This window comes from Patagioenas fasciata, chromosome 20, assembly GCF_037038585.1.
Source record: "Patagioenas fasciata isolate bPatFas1 chromosome 20, bPatFas1.hap1, whole genome shotgun sequence".
In the NCBI taxonomy this organism is placed as follows: Eukaryota; Metazoa; Chordata; class Aves; order Columbiformes; family Columbidae; genus Patagioenas; species Patagioenas fasciata.
The window spans coordinates 307,242-323,323 of NC_092539.1; the positions used below are offsets into that span (position 1 = coordinate 307,242).

At 58.5% G+C, this 16,082-nt stretch overlaps 1 long non-coding RNA gene across 1 annotated transcript in view; it reads left to right on the plus strand.

The window, feature by feature from the left end:
- The window catches only part of LOC139829519 (uncharacterized), a 57,494-nt gene extending 41,634 nt beyond the window's left edge, over positions 1 to 15,860 (plus strand). Inside the window, exon 3 of the long non-coding RNA XR_011742023.1 lies at positions 12,631 to 15,860. This is a non-coding gene — a long non-coding RNA (uncharacterized lncRNA). The remainder of the gene's footprint in view (positions 1 to 12,630) is intronic.
- Positions 15,861 to 16,082: the final 222 nt, after the last annotated feature.

Sequence of the window (16,082 nt, forward strand, 5' to 3'; positions counted from 1 at the left end):
GCCCCCTCTCTTCCCAGGGCTCATTGTGACTCTCAGGGGACCCCATCTTGTCGCCAGGGCTGATTGTGACGTCCTAGGGCCCCTCTGTGTCCCCAGGGCCCATTGTGACGTCCCAGGACCCCCATTGTCCCCAGGGCCCATTGTGACATCCTCGGCACCCCCTTGTCCCCAGGGCCCATTGTGACATTCAGGGGACCCCTCTTTGTCCCCAGGGCCCATTGTGACATCCTGGGGACCCCCTCTTGTCCCTAGGGCCCATTGTGACGTCCCAAGACCCTCCATTGTCCCCAGGGCCCATTGTGACATCCTGGGGATCCCTCCTTGTCCCCAGGGCCCATTGTGACGTCCCAGGACCCCCCATTGTCCCCAGGGCCCATTGTGACATTCAGGGGACCCCCTTTGTCACTGGGGCCCATTGTGACATCCCAGGACCCCACATTATCCCCAGGGTCCATAGTTACATCCTGGGGACCCCCTTGTCCCCAGGACCCATCATGACATCATGGGGACCCTCCTTGTCACTGGGGACCCATTGTGACACCATGGGGACCCCCCCTTGTCCTCAGGGCTCATTGTGACATCCTGTGCATCCCCCTTTGTCCCCCGGGACCATTGTAACACCGTGCGGACCCCCTTTGTCCCCAGGACCCATTTTGACACTGTGGGGAACCCCCTTGTCCCCAGGGCCTATTGTTACGTCCCAGGACCCCCCATTGTCCCCAGGGCCCATTGTGACACCTTGGGGACCCCCTTGTCACTGGAGACCCATTGTGACAGCATGGGGACCACCCCTTGTCCTCAGGGCCTATTGTGAACATCCTGGGGAACCTCCATTGTCCCCAGAGCCCATTGTGAGTTCCTGGAGACCCCCTTGTCCCCAGGTCCCATTGTGACATCCTGGGGAGCCTCTTTGTCCCCACGGCCCATTGTGACATCCTGGGGACCTCCTTGTCCCCAGGACCCATCCTGGCACTGTGGAGACCTCCCTTGTCACTGAGGACCCATTGTGACACCATGGGGACCTCCCATTGTCCTCAGGGCACATTGAGACATCCTGGGGACCCCCTTTGTCACTGGGGACCCATTGTGACATCCCAGGAACCCCATTGTCCCAAGGGCCCATTGTGACATCCTGAGGACCCCTCTTTGTCTCCAGGACATATTGTGACACCGTGGGGACCACATTAGTCCCCAGGGCCCATTGTGACATCCTAGGAATCCCCTCTTGTCCCCAGGGCCCATTGTGACATCCCAGGACCCCCCTTTGTCCCCAGGGCTCATTGTGACATTCTAGGACCCCACTTTGTCCCCAGGGCCTATTGTGACACCATGGGGAACCCTCCTTGTCACTGGGGACCCATTGTGACACCATGGGGACCCCCCCTTTGTCCCCAGTACCCATTGTGACATCCTGCCCACCCCCCTTTGTCCCCAGGGTCCATTGTGACATCCTGGGCAACCCCATTGTCCCCAGGGCCCATTGTGACATCTAGGGGGACGCCCTTGTCCCCAGGACCCATCGTGGCACCGTGGGGACCCCCATTGTCCCCAGGGCCCATTGTGACGTCCCAGGACCCCCATTGTCCCCAGGGCCCATTGTGACATCCCAGGACCCCACTTTGTCCCCAGGGCTTATTGTGACACCATGGGGATCTCCCTTGTCCCCAGGGACCATTGTGACATTCAGGGGACGCCTCTTTGTCCCCAGGGCCCATTGTGACATCCTGGGGATCCCTCCTTGTCCCCAGGGCCCATTGTGACGTCCCGGGACCCCCCATTGTCCCCAGGGCCCATTGTGACATTCAGGGGCCCCCGTTTGTCACTGGCGCCCATTGTGACATCCCAGGACCCCACATTGTCCCCAGGGCCCATTGTGACTTTCAGGGGACCCCACTTGTCCCCAGGACCCATTGTGACACTATAGGGACCCCACCTTGTGCCCAGCGCCCATTGTTACACCGCGGGTACCACCCTTGTCCGCAGGGCCCATTGTGACATCCTGGGGACACCCCCTTGTCCCCAGGGCCCATTGTGACATCCAGGGGACCCCCCCTTGTCCCCAGGGCCCATTGTGACGTCCCAGGACCCGCCAATGTCCCCAGGGCCCATTGTGACATCCTGGGGATCCCTCCTTGTCCCCAGGGCCCATTGTGACGTCCCGGGACCCCCCATTGTCCCCAGGGCCCATTGTGACATTCAGGGGCCCCCGTTTGTCACTGGGGCCCATTTTGACATTCAGGGGACCCACCATTGTCCTCAGGGCCCATTGTGACTTTCAGGGGACCCCACTTGTCCCCAGGACCCATTGCGACACTATACGGACCCCCCCTTGTGCCCAGTGCCCATTGCAACACCGTGGGTACCACCCTTGTCCGCAGGGCCCATTGTGACATCCTGGGGACACCCCTTTGTCCCCAGGGCCCATTGTGACATCCTGGGGATCCCTCCTTGTCCCCAGGGCCCATTGTGACGTCCCAGGACCCCCCATTGTCCCCAGGACCCATTGTGACATTTAGGGGACCCCCTTTGTCACTGGGGCCCATTGTGAAATCCCAGGACCCCACATTGTCCCCAGGGCCCATTGTGACATCCTGGGGACACCCCCTTTGTCCCCAGTGCCCATTGTGACATCCTGCGGACCCCCCTTTGTCCCCAGGGCCCATTTTGACATTCAGGGGACCCACCATTGTCCTCAGGGCCCATTGTGAGGTCCCAGGACCCCCCATTGTCCCCAGGGCCCATTGTGACATCCTCGGCACCCCCTTGTCCCCAGGGCCCATTGTGACATTCAGGGGACCCCACATTGTCCCCAGGGCCCATTGTGACATCCTGGGGACCCCACTTGTCCCCAGGACCCATTGTGACACTATGGGGACCCCCCCTTGTGCCCAGGTCCCATTGTGACACCGTGGGTACCACACTTGTCTGCAGGGCTCATTGTGACATCCCAGGACCCCCCATTGTCCCCAGGGCCCATTGTGACATCCTGGGGATCCCTCCTTGTCCCCAGGGCCCATTGTGACGTCCCAGGACCCCCCATTGTCCCCAGGGCCCATTGTGACATTCAAGGGACCCCCTTTGTCACTGGGGCCCATTGTGACATCCCAGGACCCCACATTATCCCCAGGGTCCATAGTTACATCCTGGGGACCCCCTTGTCCCCAGGACCCATCATGACATCATGGGGACCCTCCTTGTCACTGGGGACCCATTGTGACACCATGGGGACCCCCCCTTGTCCTCAGGGCTCATTGTGACATCCTGTGCATCCCCCTTTGTCCCCCGGGACCATTGTAACACCGTGCGGACCCCCTTTGTCCCCAGGACCCATTTTGACACTGTGGGGAACCCCCTTGTCCCCAGGGCCTATTGTTACGTCCCAGGACCCCCCATTGTCCCCAGGGCCCATTGTGACACCTTGGGGACCCCCTTGTCACTGGAGACCCATTGTGACAGCATGGGGACCACCCCTTGTCCTCAGGGCCTATTGTGAACATCCTGGGGAACCTCCATTGTCCCCAGAGCCCATTGTGAGTTCCTGGAGACCCCCTTGTCCCCAGGTCCCATTGTGACATCCTGGGGAGCCTCTTTGTCCCCACGGCCCATTGTGACATCCTGGGGACCTCCTTGTCCCCAGGACCCATCCTGGCACTGTGGAGACCTCCCTTGTCACTGAGGACCCATTGTGACACCATGGGGACCTCCCATTGTCCTCAGGGCACATTGAGACATCCTGGGGACCCCCTTTGTCACTGGGGACCCATTGTGACATCCCAGGAACCCCATTGTCCCAAGGGCCCATTGTGACATCCTGAGGACCCCTCTTTGTCTCCAGGACATATTGTGACACCGTGGGGACCACATTAGTCCCCAGGGCCCATTGTGACATCCTAGGAATCCCCTCTTGTCCCCAGGGCCCATTGTGACATCCCAGGACCCCCCTTTGTCCCCAGGGCTCATTGTGACATTCTAGGACCCCACTTTGTCCCCAGGGCCTATTGTGACACCATGGGGAACCCTCCTTGTCACTGGGGACCCATTGTGACACCATGGGGACCCCCCCTTTGTCCCCAGTACCCATTGTGACATCCTGCCCACCCCCCTTTGTCCCCAGGGTCCATTGTGACATCCTGGGCAACCCCATTGTCCCCAGGGCCCATTGTGACATCTAGGGGGACGCCCTTGTCCCCAGGACCCATCGTGGCACCGTGGGGACCCCCATTGTCCCCAGGGCCCATTGTGACGTCCCAGGACCCCCATTGTCCCCAGGGCCCATTGTGACATCCCAGGACCCCACTTTGTCCCCAGGGCTTATTGTGACACCATGGGGATCTCCCTTGTCCCCAGGGACCATTGTGACATTCAGGGGACGCCTCTTTGTCCCCAGGGCCCATTGTGACATCCTGGGGATCCCTCCTTGTCCCCAGGGCCCATTGTGACGTCCCGGGACCCCCCATTGTCCCCAGGGCCCATTGTGACATTCAGGGGCCCCCGTTTGTCACTGGCGCCCATTGTGACATCGCAGGACCCCACATTGTCCCCAGGGCCCATTGTGACTTTCAGGGGACCCCACTTGTCCCCAGGACCCATTGTGACACTATAGGGACCCCACCTTGTGCCCAGCGCCCATTGTTACACCGCGGGTACCACCCTTGTCCGCAGGGCCCATTGTGACATCCTGGGGACACCCCCTTGTCCCCAGGGCCCATTGTGACATCCAGGGGACCCCCCCTTGTCCCCAGGGCCCATTGTGACGTCCCAGGACCCGCCAATGTCCCCAGGGCCCATTGTGACATCCTGGGGATCCCTCCTTGTCCCCAGGGCCCATTGTGACGTCCCGGGACCCCCCATTGTCCCCAGGGCCCATTGTGACATTCAGGGGCCCCCGTTTGTCACTGGGGCCCATTTTGACATTCAGGGGACCCACCATTGTCCTCAGGGCCCATTGTGACTTTCAGGGGACCCCACTTGTCCCCAGGACCCATTGCGACACTATACGGACCCCCCCTTGTGCCCAGTGCCCATTGCGACACCGTGGGTACCACCCTTGTCCGCAGGGCCCATTGTGACATCCTGGGGACACCCCTTTGTCCCCAGGGCCCATTGTGACATCCTGGGGATCCCTCCTTGTCCCCAGGGCCCATTGTGACGTCCCAGGACCCCCCATTGTCCCCAGGACCCATTGTGACATTTAGGGGACCCCCTTTGTCACTGGGGCCCATTGTGAAATCCCAGGACCCCACATTGTCCCCAGGGCCCATTGTGACATCCTGGGGACACCCCCTTTGTCCCCAGTGCCCATTGTGACATCCTGCGGACCCCCCTTTGTCCCCAGGGCCCATTTTGACATTCAGGGGACCCACCATTGTCCTCAGGGCCCATTGTGAGGTCCCAGGACCCCCCATTGTCCCCAGGGCCCATTGTGACATCCTCGGCACCCCCTTGTCCCCAGGGCCCATTGTGACATTCAGGGGACCCCACATTGTCCCCAGGGCCCATTGTGACATCCTGGGGACCCCACTTGTCCCCAGGACCCATTGTGACACTATGGGGACCCCCCCTTGTGCCCAGGTCCCATTGTGACACCGTGGGTACCACACTTGTCTGCAGGGCTCATTGTGACATCCCAGGACCCCCCATTGTCCCCAGGGCCCATTGTGACATTCAGGGGACCCCCCTTTGTCCCCAGGGCCCATTCTGATACCGTGGGGACCCCCTTTGTCCCCAGGGCCCATTGTGACATGCTGGGGACGCTCTTTGTCCCCAGGGCCCATTGTGACATCCAGGGGACCCCCTTTGTCCCCAGGGCCCATTGTGGCACCATAGGGACCCCCTTTGTCACTAGGGCCCATTGTGACATCCCAGGACCCACCCTAGTCCCCAGGGCCCATTGTGACATCCTGGGGACCCTCCTTGTCCCCAGAGCCCATTGTGACATCCAGGGGACCCCCTTTGTCCCCAGGGCCCATTGTGGCACCATAGGGACCCCCTTTGTCACTGGGGCCCATTGTGACACCCTGGGGACCCACCCTGGTCCCCAGGCCCCATTGTGACATCCTGGGGACCCCCTTTGTCCCAAGACTTCATTGTGACATCCTAGGGACCCCCCTTGTCCTCAGGGTCCATTGTGACAGCCCAGGACCTTACATTGTCCCCAGGGCCCATTGTGATATCTGGGGGACCCCCTTGTTCCCAAGGCCCATTGTGACATCCTGGGGACCCACCCTTGTCCCCAGGGCCCATTGTGACATCCCAGGACCCCCCATTGTCCCCAGAGCCCATTGTGACATCCTCGGCACCCCCTTGTCCCCAGGGCCCATTGTGACATGCTGGGGACCCCCCCTTCTTCCCAGGGCCCATTGTGACGTCCCAGGACCCCCCATTGTCCCCAGGGCCCATTGTGACATCCTGGGGATCCCTCCTTGTCTCCAGGGCCCATTGTGATGTCCCAGGACCCCCCCTTGTCCCCAGGGCCCATTGTGACATTCAGGGGACCCCTCTTTGTCCCCAGGGCCCATTCTGACATCCTGGGGATCCCTCCTTGTCCCCAGGGCCCATTGTGACGTCCCAGGACCCCCCATTGTCCCCAGGACCTATTGTGACATTCAGGGGACCCCCTTTGTCACTGGGGCCCATTGTGACACCATGGAGACCCCCGCTTGTCCTCAGGGTCCATTGTGACATCCTGGGCACCACCCATTTTCCCCAGGACCCATTGTGACATCCTGGCCACCCCCTTGCTCCCAGGGCCCGTTGTGGCACCATGGGGCCACCCCCTTTGTCCCCAGGGCCCATTGTGACATTCTTGGACCCCACTTTGTCCCCAGGGCCTATTGTGACCCCATGGGGACCCCTCCTTGTCCCCAGGGCCCATTGTGACGTCCTGGGGACCCCCCCTTGTCCCCAGGGCCCATTGTGACGTCCCAGGACCCGACATTGTCCCCAGGGCCCATTGTGACATCCTCTGCACCCCCTTGTCCCCAGGGCCCATTGTGACGTCCCAGGACCCCCCCTTGTCCCCAGGGCCCATTGTGACGTCACAGGACCCCCTTTGTCCCCAGGGCCCATTGTGACATGCTGGGGACCCCCTTTGTCCCCAGGGCCCATTGTGGTACCATGAGGACCCTCTTTGTCACTGGAGCCCATTGTGACATCCCATGACCCCCCTTTGTCCCCAGTGCTATTGTGAAATCCTGGGGACCCCTTTTGTCCCCACGGCCCATTGTGACACCATGGGGAACCCCTTTGTCACTGGGGGCCATTGTGACATTCCAGGATTCCACTTTGTCCCCAGGGCTCGTTCTGACACCTTGGGGACTCCCATTGTCCCCAGGGCCCATTGTGACATCCTGGGCAACCCCATTGTCCCCAGGGCCCATTGTGACATCTGGGGGACGCCCTTGTCCCCAGGACCCATCGTGGCACCGTGGGGACCCTCCTTGTCACTTGGGCCCATTGTGACACCATGGGGACGCCCCCCTTTGTCCCCAGTGCTCATTGTGACATCCTGCGGACCCCCCTTTGTCCCCAGGGCCCATTGTGACATTCAGGGGACCCACCATTGTCCTCAGGGCCCATTGTGACATCCCAGGACCCCCCATTGTCCCCAGGGCCCATTGTGACATCCTCGGCACCCCCTTGTGCCCAGGGCCCATTGTGACATTCAGGGGACCCCTCTTTGTCCCCAGGGCCCATTGTGACGTCCTGGGGACCCCCCCTTGTCCCCAGGGCCCATTGTGACGTCCCAGGACCCGCCATTGTCCCCAGGGCCCATTGTCACATCCTGGGGATCCCTCCTTGTCCCCAGGGCCCATTGTGACATCCCAGGACCCCCCATTGTCCCCAGGGCCCATTGTGACATTCAGGGGGCCCCGTTTGTTCACTGGGGCCCATTGTGACATCCCAGGACCCCACATTGTCCCCAGGGCCCATTGTGACTTTCAGGGGACCCCACTTGTCCCCAGGACCCATTGTGACACTATAGGGACCCCCCCTTGTCCCAGTGACCATTGTGACACCGTGGGTACCACCCTTGTCCGCAGGGCCCATTGTGACATCCTGGGGACCCCCCCTTGTCCCCAGGGCCCATTGTGACATCCTGGGAATCGCTCCTTGTCCCCAGGGCCCATCGTGACATTCAGGGGACCCGTCTTTGTCCCCAGGGCCCATTGTGACATCCTGGGGACCCCCCCTTGTTCCCAGGGCCCACTGTGACGTCCCAGGACACGCCATTGTCCCCAGGGCCCTGTGTGACATCCTGGGGTGCCCTCCTTGTCCCCAGGGCCCATTGCGACGTCCCAGGACCCCCCATTGTCCCCAGAGCCCATTGTGACATCCAGGGGACCCCCTTTGTCACTGGGGCCCATTGTGGCACCATGAGGACCCTCTTTGTCACTGGGGCCCATTGTGACATCCCAGGACCCCCCCTGGTCCCCAGGGCCCATTGTGACATCTGGGGGACCCCCCTTGTCCTCAGGGTCCATTGTGACAGCCCAGGACCTTACTTTGTCCCCAGGGCCCATTGCGATATCTGGGGGACCCCCTTGTCCCCAGGGCCCATTGTGACACCATGGGGACCCCCCTTTGTCCCCAGGGCCCATTGTGACATCCTGGGGTCCCCCCTTTGTCCCCAGGGCCCATTGAAATGTCCCAGGACCACCCTTTGTCCCCAGGGCTTATTGTGACACCATGGGGATCTCCCTTGTCCCCAGGGCCCATTGTGACATCCCACGACCCCCCTTTGTCCCCAGTGCTATTGTGAAATCCTGGGGACCCCTTTTGTCCCCAGGGCCCATTGTGGCACCATGGGGAACCCCTTTGTCACTGGGGGCCATTGTGGCATTCCAGGATTCCACTTTGTCCCCAGGGCTCGTTCTGAACACCTTGGGGCCTCCCATTGTCCCCAGGGCCCATTGTGACATCTGGGGGACGCCCTTGTCCCCAGGACCCATCGTGGCACCGTGGGGACCCTCCTTGTCACTTGGGCCCATTGTGACACCATGGGGACCCCCCCTTTATCCCCAGTGCCCATTGTGACATCCTGCGGACCCCCCTTTGTCCCCAGGGCCCATTTTGACATTCAGGGGACCCACCATTGTCCTCGGGGCCCATTGTGAGGTCCCAGGACCCCCCATTGTCCCCAGGGCCCATTGTGACATCCTCGGCATCCCCTTGTCCCCAGGGTCCATTGTGACACTATGGGGACCCCCCCTTGTCCCCAGGGCTCATTGTGACATCCCAGGACCCCCCATTGTCCCCAGGGCCCATTGTGACATTCAGGGGACCCCCCTTGTGCCCAGGGCCCATTCTGACACCGTGGGGACCCCCTTTGTCCCCAGGGCCCATTGTGACATCCTGGGGACCCCCTTTGTCCCAAGATTTCATTGTGACATCCTGGGGACCCCCCTTGTGCTCAGGGTCCATTGTGACAGCCCAGGACCTTACATTGTCCCCAGGGCCCATTGTGATATCTGGGGGACCCCCTTGTTCCCAATGCCCATTGTGACATCCTGGGGACCCCACCTTGTCCCCAGGGCCCATTGTGACATCCCAGGACCCCCCATTGTCCCCAGGGCCCATTGTGACATCCTCGGCACGCCCTTGTCCCCAGGGCCCATTGTGACATCCTGGGGACCCCCCCTTGTCCCCAGGGCCCATTGTGACGTCCCAGGACCCCCCATTGTCCCCAGGGCCCATTGTGACATCCTGGGGATCCCTCCTTGTCCCCAGGGCCCATTCTGATGTCCCAGGACCCCCCATTGTCTCCAGGGCCCATCGTGACGTCCTCTGCACCCCCTTGTCCCCAGGGCCCATTGTGACATTCAGGGGACCCCTCTTTGTCCCCAGGGCCCATTGTGACATCCTGGGGACCCCCCCTTGTCCCCAGGGCCCATTGTGACGTCCCAGGACCCCCCATTGTCCCCAGGGCCCATTGTGACATCCTGGGGATCCCTCCTTGTCCCCAGGGCCCATTGTGACGTCTCAGGACCCCCTATTGTCCCCACGACCTATTGTGACATTCAGGGGACCCCCTTTGTCACTGGGGCCCATTGTGACACCATGGAGACCCCCGCTTGTCCTCAGGGTCCATTGTGACATCCTGGGCACCCCCCATTTTCCCCAGGACCCATTGTGACATCCTGGCCATTCCCTTCCTCCCAGGGCCCGTTGTGGCACCATGGGGACACCCCCTTTGTCCCCAGGGCTCATTGTGACATCCCAGGACCCCCCTTTGTCCCCAGGGCCCATTGTAGCACCATGGGGACCCCCTTTGACCCCAGGGCCCATTGTGGCACCATGGCAACCCCTTTTGTCCCCAGGGCCCATTGTGACATTCTTGGACCCCACTTTGTCCCCAGGGCCTATTGTGACACCATGGGGACCCCTCCTTGTCACTGGGGACCCATTGTGACACCATGGGGACCCCCCCTTGTCCTCATGACTCATTCTGACATCCTGGATGCCCCCCATTGTCCCCAGGGCCCATTGTGACATCCACTGCACCCCCCTGTCCCCAGGGCCCATTGTGACATTCAGGGGACCCTCTTTGTCCCCAGGTCCCATTGTGACATCCTGGGGACCCCCCCTTGTCCCCAGGGCCCATTGTGACGTCCCAGGACCCCCCATTGTCCCCAGGACCCATTGTGACATTCAGGGGACCCCCTTTGTCACTGGGGCCCATTGTGAAATCCCAGGACCCCACATTGTCCCCAGGGCCCATTGTGACATCCTGGGGACCCCCCCTTTGTCCCCAGTGCCCATTGTGACATCCTGCGGACCCCCCTTTGTCCCTAGGGCCCATTTTGACATTCAGGGGACCCACCATTGTCCTCAGGGCCCATTGTGCGGTCCCAGGACCCCCCATTGTCCCCAGGGCCCATTGTGACATCCTCGGCACCCCCTTGTCCCCAGGGTCCATTGTGACACTATGGGGACCCCCCCTTGTGCCCAGGGCCCATTGTGATACTGTGGGTACCACCCTTGTCTGCAGGGCTCATTGTGACATCCCAGGACCCCCCATTGTCCCCAGGGCCCATTGTGACATCCTCGGCACCCCCTTGTCCCCAGGGTCCATTGTGACACTATGGGGACCCCCCCTTGTGCCCAGGGCCCATTGTGATACTGTGGGTACCACCCTTGTCTGCAGGGCTCATTGTGACATCCCAGGACCCCCCATTGTCCCCAGGGCCCATTGTGACATTCAGGGGACCCCCCTTGTCCCCAGGGCCCATTCTGATACCGTGGGGACCCCCTTTGTCCCCAGGGCCCATTGTGACATCCTGGGGACCCTCCTTGTCCCCAGAGCCCATTGTGACATCCAGGGGACCCCCTTTGTCCCCAGGGCCCATTGTGGCACCATAGGGACCCCCTTTGTCACTGGGGCCCATTGTGAGATTCCAGGACCCCCGCTTTGTCCCCAGGGCCCATTGTGACATCCTGGGGACCCCCTTTGTCCCAAGACTTCATTGTGACATCCTGGGGACCCCCCTTGTCCTCAGGGTCCATTGTGACAGCCCAGTACCTTCCATTGTCCCCAGGGCCCATTGTGATATCTGGGGGACCCCCTTGTTCCCAAGGCCCATTGTGACACCCTGGGGACTCCCATTGTCCCCAGGGCCCATTGTGACATCCCAGGACCCCCCATTGTCCCCAGGGCCCATTGTGACATCCTCTGCACCCCCTTGTCCCCAGGGCCCATTGTGACATTCAGGGGACCCCTCTTTTTCCCCAGGGCCCATTGTGACATCCTGGGGACCCCCCCCTTGTCCCCAGGGCCCATTGTGACGTCCCAGGACCCCCCATTGTCCCCAGGACCCATTGTGACACTATGGGGACCCCCCGTTGTGCCCAGGGCCCATTGTGACACCGTGGGTACCACCCTTGTCCGCAGGGCTCATTGAGACATCCCAGGACCCCCCATTGTCCCCAGGGCCCATTGTGACATTCAGGGGACCCCCCCTTGTCCCCAGGGCCCATTGTGACGTCCCAGGACCCCCCATTGTCCCCAGGACCCATTGTGACACTATGGGGACCCCCCGTTGTGCCCAGGGCCCATTGTGACACCGTGGGTACCACCCTTGTCCGCAGGGCTCATTGAGACATCCCAGGACCCCCCATTGTCCCCAGGGCCCATTGTGACATTCAGGGGACCCCCCTTTGTCCCCAGGGCCCATTCTGATACCGTGGGGACCCCCTTTGTCCCCGGGGCCCATTGTGACATGCTGGGGACGCTCTTTGTCCCCAGGGCCCATTGTGACATCCTGGGGACCCCCCCTTGTCCCCAGGGCCCATTGTGACGTCCCAGGACCCCCCATTGTCCCCAGGGCCCATTGTGATATGCTGGGGAGCCCTCTTTGTCCCCAGGGCCCATTGTGAAGTTCAGGGGACCCCCCCTTGTCCCCAGGGCCCATTGTGACATCCTGGGGACCCCATTGTCACCAGAGCCCATTGTGATATCCTGGCGACCGCCCTTTGTCCCCAGGGCCCATTGTGACATCCCAGGACCCTCTTTGTCCCTGTCGAGGGTTAAGATTGCGGGGTGACAATCAAACCCTGGCAGATGTGTTGTCAACCTCCTCTCCCCCCCCCAATTCCCCCTTTTGCCCCTCCCTCTCCCCCCTTCCCACTCAGCACAGGCGATCGGGAGGGGAAGAAGCACAGAGGGGAGAGAGCTGGAAAAGTTCAAGATGTTTTACTGATGCTACTGATAAGAGCAGAGAAAATAATACAAATATACAAAACCCATCTTGTAAGTCTCAGCAACTGCAGAGCCAGCACCCAAAGTCCTGGATCAGACTCTGCAGCCAACCGGAGCTGGATTCAGTCTCTCACTGGCCTCAGTTCGCAGGGACGACCAGCAAGGTCCTCTCCTAATGTCAGCCATGAGGAGAAAAGGGAGAAAGGGAAAAGGGGCGAGATCCTCGTGATCTCCCACTTTTATATGAAGTATTCACGTGAATGGAATGTTATTCACCGTTGGTCAGTCTCTCGATCACCAGTTTCTCGTTGCCCCTCTCGCGAGATGTCCATCTGTGCTTGTCAATAAGTTTTCATTCCATTGCTGGGTTTGCCAAAACATGTGTCTGGTTCTCCAGGAAAATGCAGCTGACATGAAGGCTTGAGCTGACAGGCAAATTCACTAAAAGAGAAACTTGTTTTTAACAAAACCAGGACATTCCACCCCTTATCATATGACATTCACTGAATACTTAAACCTTATCAATACAATCTATCAATACAATCTAATTAATCACTACTACTATATATATATACATATATATATGTACATATATACACAGGAGTAATTAATCAGTGGACCATCCTTTGAAAAGTTCATTAAGTTCATTTTGTCACCACAGTCTCCCAGGGCAGGGAAAATGGTCCAAGTGCATCTCATGACCCCTGTTGGTGGGTTAAGGACACCAACTTCCAAGAAGGTGTCGGGCGCCACTCGAAGAAGCCAGCGCTGGTTTCATCACCATTGTCTTGATCTGAAAGACACTTATTAAACATTGTTAGTGCAGCAATTCACATCGTACAGTTCAGCATTGCATATTTTCACCTAAAATCAAATCCCCTTGAGGTGCACACCGAACTTCTCCATCCTTAAGCATCACCCACCAGGTGCTGCCAGGTCCCTGGGCAAAAACAATCCCACGAATAGGTTTGCCTGTGCCTGAGGCAGGAGGAACCCAGACTGCCTTTCCTAACATATTTTTCATGTGTACTACAGGGACTTTATCTCCTTCTACAGTCCATAGAATTTCTGATTGGGCAGGCCCGGCTCGATTGATTGATCCCCTAGTGTTGACCAACCAAGTGGCTTTTGCTAAATGTGAATCCCAGTTTTTAAAGGCTCCACCACCAAGTGCCTTTAGTGTAGTTTTTAACAAACCATTGCACCTTTCAGTTTTCCCAGAGGCTGGTGCATGATATGGAATATGATACACCCACTCAATACCATGTTCTTTGGCCCAATTGTCTATAATACTGTTTTTGAAATGAGTACCATTGTCTGATTCAATTCTTTCTGGCGTACCCGGCCACCAAAGGACTTGCTTCTCAAGGCCCAAGATGGTATTTCGGGCTGTAGCATGAGGTACGGCAGATGTTTCCAACCATCCAGTGGTTGCTTCCACCATTGTAAGTACATAACGCTTACCTTGGCGTGTTTGTGGAAGTGTAATATAATCAATCTGCCAAGCTTCTCCATACTTACACTTTAACCATCGCCCCCCATACCATACAGGCTTTAACCGTTTTGCTTGTTTGATTTCGGCGCAAGTTTCACATTCATGAATAACCTGTGAAACAGTGTCCATAGTTAAATCCACCCCTCGATCACGAGCCCATTTTCATGTTGCATCTCTACCTTGATGCCCTGAAGCACCATGGGCCCACCAAGCTAGGAAAAGTTCACCTTTATGTTGCCAGCCCAAGTCCACCTCAGCTACTTTAATCTTAGCAGCTTGATCCGCTTGTTGGTTGTTTCGATGTTCCTCGGTGGCTCGACTTTTAGGCACATGAGCATCTACATGACCAACTTCCCCAGGCAGGCTCTCCAGCCAAGCAGCAATGTCTTCCCACAGCGTGGTTCCCAATGGTTTCACCTCTGCGCTGCCAGTTACTTTTCTTCCATTGCCGTAGCCACCCCCACAAGGCATTTGCTCCCATCCATGAGTCAGTATAGAGACAAAGCATTGGCCACTTCTCTCGTTCAGCAATGTCCAAAGCCAGCTGGATGGCTTTCACTGCTGCAAACTGACTGGATTCACCTTGTCCTTCAGGGGCTTCTGTAACTTGTCGTGTGGGACTCCACACAGCAGCTTTCACCTTCGATGTTTTCCTACAGACGACAGGATCCACCTGTGAACAGTGCACACTGCTTATCAGTCTCTGAAAGCGGATTATATGGTGGTGCTTCTTCAGCACGTTTTACTTCCTCCTCATCTGCAGACATCCCAAAGTCTTTGCTTTCTGGCCAGTCTGTAATCACTTCTAATATCCCTGGACGGTTGGGACTTCCAATCCGAGCTCATTGCGTGATCAGTGCAATCCATTTACTCCATGTAACTTCGGCTGCATGATGTGGAGAGGGAACCGTCCCTTTGCACACCCAGCTCAGCACCGGCAGTCGAGGTGCAGGAGGAGCTGTGCTTCAGTGCCCATCACTTCTGAAGCAGCTCCAACTCCTTCATATGCTGCCAGTCTCTCCTTTTCAGTTGCAGTACAGTTGGCCTCAGATCCTTTGTATCCTCGACTCCAAAAACCTAAGGGTCGACCTCGGGTTTCTCCTGGTGCTTTCTGCCAGAGGCTCCAGGTAAGTCCATTATCTCCGGCTGCGGTGTAGAGCACATTTTTAACACCTAGTCCAGTTCGGACTGGTCCCAGGGCCACCGCATGAGTTATCTCACGCTTCATTTGTTCAAAGGCTTGGCGTTGTTCAGGGCCCCACTCAAATTGGTTCTTTTTACGAGTCACTCGATAGAGAGGGCTCACAATGTGGCTGTGGTCAGGAATATGCATTCTCCAAAAACCTACAATGCCCAAGAAAGTCTGTGTCTCCTTTTTATTAGTAGGTGGAGACATTGCTGCAATTTTGTTGATCACATCCATTGGGATCTGACGACGACCATCTTGCCATTTTATTCCTAAAAACTGGATCTCTCGTGCAGGTCCCTTGACCTTGCTTCGTTTTATGGCAAAACCAGCAAGGTCCTCTCCTAATGTCAGCCATGAGGAAAAAGGGAAAAAAGGCAAAGGGGACGAGATCCTCGTGATCTCCCACTTTTATATGAAGTATTCACGTGAACGGAATGTTATTCACCATTGGTCAGTCTCTCGGACATCAGTTTTCTCGTTGCCCCTCTCGCGAGATGTCCATCCGTGCTTATCAATAAGTTTCCATTCCATTGCTGGGTTTAACCAAAACATGTGTTGGGTTCTCCAGGAAAATGCAGCTGACATGAAGGCTTGAGCTGACAGGCAAATTCACTAAAAGAGAAACTTGTTTTTAACAAAACCAGGACACACCCCCACACACTGCACCCCAAATCCTGCACCCCCAAATCCTCCAGCCCCAT